This window comes from Lissotriton vulgaris, chromosome 3_1, assembly GCF_964263255.1.
Source record: "Lissotriton vulgaris chromosome 3_1, aLisVul1.2, whole genome shotgun sequence".
NCBI classification, from domain to species: Eukaryota; Metazoa; Chordata; class Amphibia; order Caudata; family Salamandridae; genus Lissotriton; species Lissotriton vulgaris.
This window is the reverse complement of record NC_141689.1, coordinates 610947067-610960144: the sequence shown is the minus strand read 5'-3', so window position 1 is coordinate 610960144 and position 13078 is coordinate 610947067. Positions and strand designations below refer to the sequence as shown.

The 13078-nt window shown below is 45.1% G+C and overlaps 1 protein-coding gene across 2 annotated transcripts in view; it reads left to right on the top strand.

Moving 5' to 3' along the window:
* MBLAC2 (metallo-beta-lactamase domain containing 2) overlaps positions 1-2416 on the top strand; it is a 91432-nt gene extending 89016 nt beyond the window's left edge. For both annotated transcript variants that reach the window (XM_086960902.1, XM_086960901.1), the window contains exon 3: positions 1552-2416. The gene's annotated coding sequence lies outside the window, so the exon portion shown is untranslated. The remainder of the gene's footprint in view (positions 1-1551) is intronic.
* Positions 2417-13078: the final 10662 nt, after the last annotated feature.

The window sequence follows — 13078 nt, the reverse complement described above, 5'->3', positions numbered from 1 at the left end:
AACATGAGGTATAACTATGTATTTTATGGTGGTTTACTGTATGTATAGGAGAATTCATTGTTCTGTGAAGAGTGCATCACTACAATTGGTACAAATGTAATCTTTATATGGTACGCTGGCTTGATTATGCATAAAACAGCTTGTAAGTGTGGTAGTAAATAATACAATTGTAACCTTTATATTTTTACTAAAAAGTGCAAAGTACCGTTTTAGATACCAACTAAAATGTGTTTTGTATATAGAGAAGTCAAACGAATTGTTGATCTATGATTTCTAGGTTGACATAGGTTTTGTATCTACGATACAATATCCTAATACCCACATATCGGCATACCACATTACTAATGTTAAGTGCGTGGTGAATTGCCTTGAGAATTGGTACATAGCACACGACCAATGCCACTTGATTGCGCATCGGCAGACACCCGCCTCTCATGCAAAATACGCTGGTTCACATCATAACAATGACGCGCTAACACAACACCCGCCCCTTTGGATGCGCGCACACATGTCACGTTAAATACGTAATGACTCACTAAACCCGGAACTCCACTGTTACCAAACAGCCGACCGGGAAAGTGCGATCGAGCGATTCCGCGTCCTAAGAGCAGGTAAGCTCTGAGACACCTTGCCCCATACCACCCTCTCCCGCGATATAATACCATTCTAAGCAAATGGCCCCTTGTCACCAGGTATTACCCTGCCTCTCCATTGTAACCTGAGTGCCACTCGACTCCATTACCACGAGCACCACAACAATCACAGTGGTAAGTGGTTTTTTCTATACCATCACTGGCCCAATTGAAGCGTTGTCTCACAGCGTTCGTGAGTCTTAATAAATGTTCTATCTTTTTTCTCAACAGTGCCCGGCCGGGTACACTGTAAGTCCAATTTAATTAATTTTATCACGCATGGGTTGCGTTGAGTTGAGACACTACGAGGTATTAAATTCCCCAATTTTAAGTCCACACACTATTAAAGAGTACAGCAACCACACATATTAATATCACTCTCACCTTTTCCCTAGATGTCCCGCACTGTTTAGTCCTGACGAGACCTCCATCAAGCAGGTCGAAACGCCGTCGACGCTATAGGGAAGGAACCCTTTTAGCACAGTGATTTATGATTTCATATAGTCACTGTTAGCAATTATTGTATTATATTGCTTGGTCATTTCCCTGTGTTAATACCCATAACGCAAAACTGTACAGATCACTTATTATTTGTGTTTGTTTTGTTTTTGTTCACGAAATCACTTGGGACGCACTGCACTTTCCTGTACATATAACTTTTTGTATATGTGTTGCTATTGTAAATATGGACACTTTCAAGAGTTGAAATATAAGAAGTCTTTCTTATAAATTTTGTATACGTGTGCTTCTTTCCTTGCCAAACCCTTCTCTGCTACAAGTTAATATTGCTTATTTAAGCTGTTTAGCATTATATATTCTATAAATTGGTATGCCACAGGAACCATTGTTCTTTGGATATACACTTTGCCCTGGTTCCGCTGTGAGTAGGGTTCCCTTGTTTCCCCTTTTCGCTTAAAAGTGATGACAGCAGATTGTTCAAACATATTTCAGGGTATGTACATTAACATTTCTTGTGAGTATCTAACAACTTCTACTCTTTACAAGTCAAAATACGCCAAGTAAGGGCTTCGTCGAAGCAGAATATTGTTTTTATTTAAAAGTAACTTCATTTCCAAAATATACCAAATCTGCTTTCTTGACAAGGTGTAAATTCATAGTATACATTAAGGCAATTATGGACAGGATTTGAACGTTCTTTAATCCTTTTGTCCGCTTTTCATTGCTAATAAGTTTGAGTTGAATCTATTTTTGACTCTTAATATTATGACACACACAGTTTATCTTGGATATAAATGCAAATGCATTTATACTCTCTTATATTTGTCAGTAATCGTTGACAACATAGTCATTTCTAAATTAAATTTCCAATATTTGTTTAAAGTCTTTAGTTGCCTTTCGTGAAAAATGAAGAGGGCAGCCTTTTCTTCCAGCCTTATATCGTGTAACAGTCCAAGGCTTTGAATTACTATAAATTGCATGAACTCGCAGAAACCATTTAATGATATTGTGCTTCATTATTAGTATTTGTAAAAATATATTTACATTTAACTTGCATACAGAGAATTATTTTTTCATCTGAGGTTATTTGAAAAATGTTTATTTGTACATACTTAGCCTTGGGTCTTATACGAAGTGACAGTTCGTTTTTTATAGTATTTTAAACATTGTTTTTAAATAACACTTTTTGCTTTTAACCAGAAGCATATAACGGCTTTAAACACTTGATGTCATTACATTTCCTTTTAATAAACGTGATGTCATTACATTTCAACTGCTGCGTAAATTATATTATATGGAATATATCAATAAATAATTATATACAACATGGTTTGTGTAAAATTGTCAAATATAATATTTAACCAAGCTGATGCTATCAGAGATTCCCAAACATGAGGTGAATCAGTGAAAACCGTACTTCTCTTGTGTTGTGATTGTTGTTAAATCCTGGAGCACGGTCTCCTAACAAGAAAAAAACACTTTCCTTATATGCAACTCTGTGCTTTTAAATACATGTCCATGATTACTCCCTGTCTATTCAATATAGCTATAGGTTGTAGGTGTATCAGTTCAACGATAATGTCACATTGGAGAATTAAGTCATTACTGTTTTTGTTTTAGAGTCAAACATAGTGAATGTAGCACCTATGAGTTGGTGTAAAATGTAAGTGCCTCACATGAAGGCTTGAAAAGAGAGCTGAGGGATTCGACAAACCACAGATGCTGAAAAAAAGTCCTGAAATAGCCGTCAATGAGGGAATGCAGTTTGATTGCACCCCTTGTTTCAAGCATCCTCTGGCATCTCCCAACTGGAAATATTATCCAGATGCAGCAAAATCTAGTCCTGCTGAGTTTTTGGATCAGGCACAACGTAGCATCACACCAATGGCAGGTGAGACAAGCATGGTAGCACAAAGCGTAACTTACAGGTTTGTGTCTGATACACCTTTTTGGTGGAATAAATGCTTTTGATGTCCTAATTGTTTTAATTTCCATATTTTATTTCCATGCTGTCACCAAAAACCATTAGGTGAATCAAATATTTGACATTCCATCCTACGATCTAGACAGTTAGCCTCTTATCACAATCCATTTGTTTTCGTCCTTTAAAATTTTAATCAATGGATTATAGAATATATAAAATTATTACAGTCAGAACATTATAAACATAAATAGAGTCATTGGTCACAGTTTTGCAGAGATGACCCTATACAATGCTTACGTGCTTGTGACTCTTTTGGGCCATATTTGAGAAGACCCAGTATGCATCACGCTTGTTCTGCTTCATGCTTTTCGTACTTCTGCACCAAATGAAAAGGGGGGGCCCGTTGCCCCCCCGCCCGCATGACGGCGCGGCGATCCCCCCTTCCCATGCCTGCCGGTGGTGTGGGGGCGTGATCTCCCGGCGCCCAATGGTACGCGGGAGGTGTGCGCCACACCACCGGTCGTCCGACGCCCAATCCCTGATCCGGAGGCGTGGTTCAGTCTTCCGGGTCAGAGGGGCAGGCGTCGAGGGGTGAGGGGAGGGGGCGGCCCGCCCTCTCCCCGCGTTCCTGGGAATAAAGGAGGCGGGAGCGCTCAGTTGGCCCTTCTTGTCGCCTGACGCTCCCCCACACTGGTCGTGCCCCGCGCTTGGGGCCTCCTAATTTTCTGTTTTCTTTTTCAGATCAAGGATTGCTGACTGGAGTGTGTGGTAGCGCGACATTGGAAACAGACAAACGGAGAGTGGAGCGTAAAGATCAAGGGCTGTGGATCTGTAGAGTGCAGGACACGCAAGTCAGCGACAGTAAGAGGAAGCGGGGGCTTGCATTTCATCGCTTCGTGTGGTCGCCGGGTGGTTCTACGTTAGAGTCTGGCCACCTACTACATTTGGAATAGCCAGTGTTGCGGTCGCAGTTGCATGGTGCTCATAGCCCCCTGTACATCCTCCGTCTCGTGAAGGTGTAGGGCGCACTGGTTGCGAATCTGAGCTGTGAGTGAATTGATCAATAGTAAGAATGCCAGGAGCTAAGGCTAAGGGGTCAAAGATGGAGTTGATGTTTTAGGCCATGATGCGTAAGATGAATGCCATGGATAAAAGATTGAATTCGGTTGATGGCCTAGAGGCCGTATGATGAAAAGAATGGATGATTTCGAAAGGCCCGCGCGGTAGGCCCAAGCGGCAGATTGACGCGCCTTTACTGGAGGGGGATTCCGATTCTTCGCTGATGAAGGGCAAGGCTAAACGGCCATGGCGCAATGCTTCTGCTCGTGCACCGGTGGCGGTGCCCTCTACCCCGGAGCCGGTACTCCCGGCCCCCTTGGCACCGGCGCCCGCATTGCCAGCAGGGACCAATCCGGCACTCTTGGCACCGTCTGCACCGGTGGTGCCGGCAGCAATACCCGATTGTGACACTCAGATCCCTCCTGAGTTAACGGCACAAATAGCGGCGATACTTCCTTGGCTACAGAAAGGGGGTATGATGCCTTCAATGTTAGATCATGCCGCGGAGGCGGCAAAAATGGTGGAGAAGATTAGGGCGGGAACAGTTACAAGTGCGGTTCCAGCCTCTGTTTCTCCTTCTTCTGCAGGTTTAGATGCCGCTCGACCGAACGGAAGCGATGCAGAACCAGCCCCGGCGCCCGGTAACGGTAAGGAGGTAGCCCTGCCTCTCTTAGGAGACGGGACGATTCTGTCTCGGAGCGAGGATTTAGGGCAACATGTTTCTCGAGCGGTGAAAGAGATGATTTGGGCGGGAAAGTACATATATATTTTCTCTTTGCTGTTAGACAATAGGGAAATGGAGAATGCCAAAATGCTAAAAGAATGGATGTACCCTAGCGAATGGAGAGTACAGTGTGCGAAGTTTAGGGTGGAGGAAACACTGAGCAATTGGATCAGGGCCTTCTCCATCCTTACAACTATCACTGTTGAACGCCTTCCAAACGTGCATGCGGCAATGGCGTGCTATCAGAGCAGGATTGTGGGTTGGAGCGAGCAATATGCCGAGGACGCATGGAAAGAATATGACATGAATTTTAGAAAGTCCAAGGAGTTTGACTTGTCATTGTCATGGGACAAGGTGGACTCATTGTCGTGGCATCAACAGTTCGGAGGAGGCACGGCCCCCAGATTTGGGTGGAGGCACTGCCCCCACCCAAATATGATATTGAATCCAGCCAACGTGTTCCCCGCAAAGACCCAGCAGCCCTTTCGTGCGGCACCAGGGAATGAGTTCCCAGGGAAAGGTAGGGGTGGCAGCCGGGAAAGAAAAGGTGTGTGTTGGGACTTTAACAAGCGTTCCTGTACTAGACCGGCCGGCACTTGTAGATTCAGACATGCATGTGCAATCTGTGGTCACACCTCTCATCCCGAGACGACATGCAGAAAAAATAGTAACCAGAATCAGAGAGGGGGAAAGAAACCTGAATAGTGCTGGAAGTTCGGTTAACCCCTCCCCGGTTAATGTTCTGACCATGATTCCATGGTTGAACAGATACCCTGACCACGGCGCAGCTGCGTTATTGCAAGAAAGTTTCTCCCAAGGTTTCCGGATCCCGGCCGGGGGACACATCGGCAGTGCGCACTGTAGGAACCAGTTATCCATACAACAGAATCCTGCTGTAGTTATGGCTAAGATTCGACAAGAACTGTCCCTGGGCAGGATAGAGGGGCCATTTCAGGAAGTCCCAGTGCCGAATTTTGTGTGTTCACCATTAGGCGTAGTCCCCAAGAAAGAGAAGGGCGAGTTTAGATTGATCCACAGCTTGTCGGCACCAAGAGGGGTGTCCGTGAATGATGCGATAGATGAAGCAATTTGCAGTGTGAAAAATGCCTCCTTTGACCAAGCGGTTGAGTTATTGCGGGGATTGGGGCGGGGCACTCTCATGGCCAAATCTGATATTGAATCCGCCTTTCGTCTGTTGCTGGTGCATCCTTTGGACCACCACCTACTTGGTTTCGCTTTTGTAGGAAAGTTCTATATGGACAAATGTATGCCGATGGGTTGCTCGATCTCTTGTGCGTACTTTGAACTTTCAGTTCCTTTCTGGAGTGGGTCATGAGACAGGCCACGGGCCACAAGCAGGTTATGCATTATTTGGACGACTTCCTGTTCTTGGGAGCGGCGGGGACTTCGGAGTGTGCCTGGGCATTGCAGGAATTTTTCGTGCTCATGCGGGCTTTCGGGGTTCCGCTGGTGCCTGGGAAGACGGTTGGCCCGACCACTTGTTTGGAGTTCTTGGCTATCGAGATTGATTCGCTGGAGGGGTGATTTAGATTACCCGCAGGCAAAGTATCAAAATTTAGGGCGGCATTGCGCCAGTGCCTTCAGAAGGAGAAAGTTACATTGCAGCAGCTACAGGAGACAGTGGGCCAATTGAACTTTGCACTGCGAGTTATCCCAATGGCACGCCCCTTCTCTCGGTCGATTGCCCAAGCCATGAAAGGTTTGAGAGAGAAACACCACCGCATTAGACTGTCAGCAGAGGTTCGCCAGGATATGCGGATATGGGTAGCATTCCTGGAGGATTTCAATGGCAGAGTAGTGTGGCCGCCCCCCCCTCCATGTCATCGGCAGAGTTGGGTTTATGGACCGGCGCTGCTGGTAGCATGGGCTTTGGCGCCATCCTGGGCACAAAGTGGGTCGCCCAGAAGTGGCCCGAGGAATGGGGATCGTGGGGATTAACCACCAACATCGATTCCTGGAATTGTTCCCGATATGGATGGCTTTGATGGTCTGGCCGGCGCACCTTAGCAATCCGTCAGTGGTGTTCTGGTCGGACAACATGAGCGTGGTAGAATGCATTAACCAGCAAGCGGCGCTGTGTCCATTCATACTGCGCTTTGTAAAGGAAATTGTGCTACAATGTTTAAAATGGAACGTGACCTTCAGGGCCAAATATGTGCCAGGTGTCCTCAATAATGCAGCTGATGCACTTTCTCGCTTCAAAATGCAGGTGTTCAGGGAACAGCTCCCAGCAGCGGACCCATTGCCAGCAACTTTCCCGGTTGCTCTCTGGCGGAATGGTGCCCCAGATTACCGTACCTCGTGGCATCTAGCCTAGCCCCACGGACCAGAACAGCATACGAAGGGGCGTTCTTGCCTTACTGTACTTTCCTTGGGCAGGGTTGGGAGAATAACTGGGCACATGAGGACAGTTTTGTTGCATACCTAGAGCTGATGCACAGAGAAGGGTGCTCGGTGGCAGCCGCAAACAGACACAGGGCCGCGGTTTCATTCTTTGCACAGGCCAGGGGCGTGAGGGACCCTACAAACACGTTTGTAGTGCGCAAGGTGTTGAGGAGCTGGCGTCGCATTCAGGGAAACTCAACAGATTCGAGAAAGCCCATTGGGCTGGTAAGGCTTACAGCCCTGTTGTTAGCTCTTCCTGATGTCTGTAGTTTCCCTTGGGAGGTGCTGCTTTTCAAGGCGGCGTTCACGCTAGCGTTTTATGCAGCCCTGAGATTAGGCGAGCTAGTAGCCGCGTCCAAAGTGGACAAAGAGGGGGGCCTACAAGTGGCCTGTGTGGGGATCCATGCCGATACCATGTGTGTAACGATTCAAAGATCGAAGACCGACCAGGAGGGAAAAGGGGAAACAATAGTGCTTCACTGCGCTCGGACCAACCCTTATTGCCCAGTCTCGCATGTGGAGGCTTTTAGGAGGCAGCATGACGGGACGCCCGGAGGGGCACTATTTTTGTGTCACATAGATGGTACTCCTTTAACTATGTACCAGTTTAGGAAGGTCCTGGAACTAACGGTTGCAAAGGCAGGCTTGGATCCCGCGGAATTTGGCTCCCATTCTTTTAGAATCGGGCAGTAACTGAAGCAGTGGTAAGGGGACTCCCAGCCGAAAAGGTTAAAAGGATTGGGAGGTGGTCCTCTGAGTGTTACAAACGCTACGTGCGTGTTGACATGTTGTGACATGGCCGGATGACTCACGCTTGTATCTCTTGGTTTTGCAGTTTCTCGAACCTGTCACGCGGGAGAGGAACTTGCCGAATATCGGCAGAAGACAGCACCATCGCAACAAAAGCAACAGGAAGATCGTCGGACGTTGGTGACTTGGGTTGTGGGCCACTCTTATGTTAGGCGTGCAAAAAATATATTTCTTGCAGGTGACCGGATTAGAAGGGCGAAAGAGGGGGGTTCTCCATCTCATTCTTCGGGAGGGGAGGCCTGGGTATTCGGCAGTTCAGGGATTACTTTCTGGAATTATTGTCGCAGCAACCCTCCTCCCCGTCAGTGGTGATAGTTCACCTGGGGTAGAACGACTTTGTTGCGTGCTTATCTAGGATCCTGATCGATACTGTGACCTTATGCCCCTATTCGGCTATAAATCCATTTATTCCCTATATTGGCATAACCGTTCAAGTACAATATTCAGAAAGTCATCTCTGGCCTCACACGAACAGAGCCACATTCCAGAATAGTTTTCTCTGCCACTTCCTTTGCAACCAATTAGTGCAATGACAGAGCAGAAGTCACTATCTGAGATTCCTAGATTAACACTCCGAGTTCTTCAACAAGATAAAAACTCAGCAAACCTGGAAATCCCCGCTTGCTGTGTTTTGATTAGTAATAGAACTCTAATGAGCACTGATAGACGATCACTTCCTAGTGACATCTTATTGACGTCTTATGTCCAGCAAACTTACGTCAAACAAGGCACCTTTCAGGTATAAATATTACCAACATGGCCTTAAGCAAACGCTGCTGCTGTCTCGTTGCTGTTGGTGAAGCAACCCCCTGTTGCCCGTCGCCTGAAGCTGCTGTTATGCTGAAGATATCATAGCTGCTATCGCTACTGCTATCGCTGCTAACTAGCGAACGATGGTGTGGTGAACTTAGGAGCTGAACAGCCGTCCTCTGCAAGAGCCCAGCAGATGCAAGCTGCCCGCGGACGCTGTCCCCCCTCCTCCTCCTCGACGCGCTGAAGAGAGACGCTGCCTTTCTCCTGCCGAGAAATCCAGCTCCAGCGTTTCTAGTCCACCCTTGCAGGTGACTGGGATACCGAGTTACCCTGAAGGAGATACCAGACCTCCATCATTCTATTCAGAGGTATGGTGTTGACTAAACCCTTAGTGAGAATTCTTGAAGCAAACCTTGGCAAAACCAACTTAACTTAAAGCTACTTACTTACTCCCCTCCCAAGTATTAGGCTTAGGTCAGGTACACTGGGGTAGGCGTAGTTAGAAGCACCAGTTGAGTATTTTAGCCTAATGTATATATGAATGTATATATGTTTTATTACTTTTAAACCATTGTATGGCTAAGAAACCATATCAATGCTTTTACAGTATTATTTCGCAATACTTATCTTACTGTACGTACTTTTTATCATAACAAGTCTTGCAACTGTGGCAATACATTTCTCTTGTACGAGAAGAAAGACTGTTCAATAAATGTTAACCCTTTATTGACAAACGCCCGTCTCTCTATTCTCTACATATTGTGAAAGTAAACTGCACCAACCTGACTGAGTAAAATAACTGTCTATTGTTTCACACGACCCTAGAGATTGACTCTTGATCTGAGGAGCAAAGTTGTCATGTTGCACGGTTGTTGGAAAACTTAATCCCTTCTTGTCTGTGCCAGGGAAGCTGATCACTTCCTATTTCAGTCAAGAAAGTTTCCAGTGACCTCTGAGCTAGTTGGTAACAAACCCAATTAAGTTTAGCATAGTCAGTAGAGGCCTGGAAGATCCGCACTTCTACATCGATACTACTGTTTATGTTATTCCAATGCGCAGGGCCTAGTGGGAAACTAGGAACTACACTACATGGCGCCCAACGTTTGGTAAGGCGATCAACTAACACAAGACGTTAGAGTAACTCAGTCGTGCATATTTCACACAGACCCCTTTCTCCCGAAAATACTCCAATAGACGTCTGGAGTGGGTGAAAGGTTAAAATCCGCCCGAACTCAGTAGGAAGAGATTCCTATGTAAAGCTCTGGTTTATTCAACGTTGAAGGATACAGTGTTCCAAAATATTGTGCACCTAATCTTTGTCTCCTTGGAGACCTACTCTGCAAACCTTGCATTTATACAATGCCAGGAGAAAACGGAACCACTGGGGCCGCAGCACATGCGACTCAGCAGGATCCCGACGATACGGTACCGGGTGCAATAATCATCCCGGTCCACTTAAGAAAATCTATAACGTTAAAACTTATAGAGAACGGACTGACACCACAAGGTGGTACAGTAATCTTCGTGATAGAGGCACACGAATATCGGCAGACAGAGGTATTCTATTCATGGATAAACTTTCCAGCGGCAAACGCTAGAACAAAAGAGTTTCACTATTACAAAATAGAGAAACCACCGGAAGAGTACGCTCCTTTCGAAGAGACTGAAATCCCACTAAAATTCCAAGAGCATCTGCTCTGGTTTAATGGCGCCCTAAAACATAATGATCATATTACCAGGCTCGGTCCACTAGGTAGACCAGGAGCAACGTGGCCGGTTCTAGCCAGCTACACACCACATCCTGACATTGCAAAAATGTCTAAAGAAGAGCTGTTAGTACAGCTAAAAACATTAATTAAAATACATAGGCAATTAGTCCAATATGTAATGCGGACTGCAACAGTCCAACCAGCTGTTAATGTACCACAGCTGACCCCTCATCAGGGGAACACTAATAAAATTACACCACAGAACATACAGTCATGTCTTGGTAAAACACCCGTAAAACGGGAACAAATTCCTTTCTGGTTAGCACAGAAAATCACTCAAATAGAGGCAGTATTTCCTGATACTACCCCTATAGAGAAACACAGAATCTTGACCATCTGCCTTCCTATGGGAATCGCACCACACGTGGAGGACTGCGACACTTGGGGTACAGTCTTTGCTTCCATTTACACAAAAACACACGGTGTTCCGTCTATGGCGGTAATACCAGAAGTGCTAAAACAGATTCAGAATGAATACGGTCCAGAGCCCGCTTTAAATCTTGGTATGAAATTACTGAAAGACTTCAAGCAGGTCTCGGCTATATTATTAGCCAACATAAAGGGAGAAGCAGCATCTGTGGCGATCCGCCAGAAGTTGAAGGAAACAGATATAAAAGAGCAGCCAGTTGAGCTTGCCAGAATCATAGAGAAATGCTATGAAGAATTAGGTAGAGACAGCTTGGGTGGAAAACCAGTAAAGCCCCAACTGCTCAAAAATCCTGAAAAATTATTTATTAAAAATAATTCAAACACTCCTAAAAAGAGCTGGGATGGAAATAAACAATCCACTCCCAAGGAAAAAGTTTTCCAGTCCAGAGGAAGGTCTCCTCGACGGAGGGAAAGAACTCCGACTCGAGAACACCAGTCTCCCCAGAGGGAGCCCTCTGAGAAAAGATATAACCTTAGAAATAGGGATAATCTGAAAAAACCTGATAGATATCAAAGTATTGATACACGTCCCTCTCGATCTTTTTCGCAGAAATCGGAAAGAAGAGGACGGTCAGACCCAGGAGAGCACACCAAGTCCAAAGACAAGGAACCTGCTCAGAGTAAAAAATCTCAATTTCCAAAAAAGAAGGTAGCCAGTATTAGAGTAATCAACCATGCCGAGAATACTGAGGACACAGTTGAAAAACGAGGAGTGGGCATTGACAATGTTGGACAGTGCAGCAGAAATCAGTATAGCGCGCAAGATCTTGATGAGTCATCTGGAGACAGTGGACACGAATGAATACATTCAGGTTGAAACTGCAGACACCAGACTTAGCGAGCCCCATAAAATATACTAAATAACATTGCGTATAGAGGGTGATAAGACTAGGAAAATAAGGGGTCTATTTTGGGATAAGCTCTCAAAAGGCTATGATATTCTGTTAGCTGAAAAAGATTGGCCCCCAGAGTTTGTCAGGGAGTGCCCTCGTGGCGAAGAAATGATTATGCCTGCCTTCTCGAATCACATTCCGATTCACAAAAAATATACATATGCAAGGAAATGGGCAGTAGCCCAGGCACCGGCATTATATAAAAATCATGTAGGATGGGATGAGGACTCACCTCCTCACAAAATCCAATTAAAAAGTGAACCAACTGCCCAACGGCAGTATCCCATTAAGCAAGAAGCTAAAAAACAAGTCAGGGAGATCTTAGATCAACTTGAATACCAGGGGGTGATTGAAACATGCACCTCTCAAATGAAAAATCCTTTGTTTCCTGTCTCCAAACCAGACAATTCATATCGTCTAGTTTTGGACTACAGACACCTTAATGCATGTTGCAAAACTTTTGCAGTACAAAACTCGCATAGTGCAGCCCTAATGAATAACATAGTTAGGAAAAAATATAAAACAACATTAGACATATCTAATGGTTTCTTTTGTCAAAATATTGCACCAGAAAGCAGATATTTGACCGCTTTCTCAGCATTTGGGTCGCAGAAAAAAATTCTGTCGACTCCCACAGGGGTTCAAGAACAGCCCAGGACTATTCTCAGCTAGGGTAACAGAGTTACTACAAATATATGATGACGAGGCATTATCTTACGTAGATGATATCTATCTCACAGACGACGACTTGGATACTCACTTGAAAAGAGTGAACACCATTATACTTGGGTTCGCAGCAGAGGGTTACAAATTCAACTTTAAACAGTCTTGAATTGCCCATCTGACAGTACTATTCTTAGGGTACGAATTATCAAGTGAAGGAAAAAGCCTAGCGGACAACTTCTTAGAGAAGTGCGCTGTACTCCAAGCTCCAAAAACGCTGAAGAATTTACAATCCATACTAGGTTTTCTGAATTTCGGAAGAACATACATTCTAAATTACGCAGAAAGTGTTAAACCTCTCTACGAACTAATTAAACCTGATTTTAAACAAATCAATTGGACTCAAAAACACACAGAAATTTTGAGATCACTGCAAACAGACATGTTAGCTAAAACTAAATTAGATACACGTGACAATACACGCGGTCTTGTAATCCGAGTCTTCCCAGGAAGATGCGGATTCACGTACCTAACCTCTAATGAGGGAGAAAAGGTAC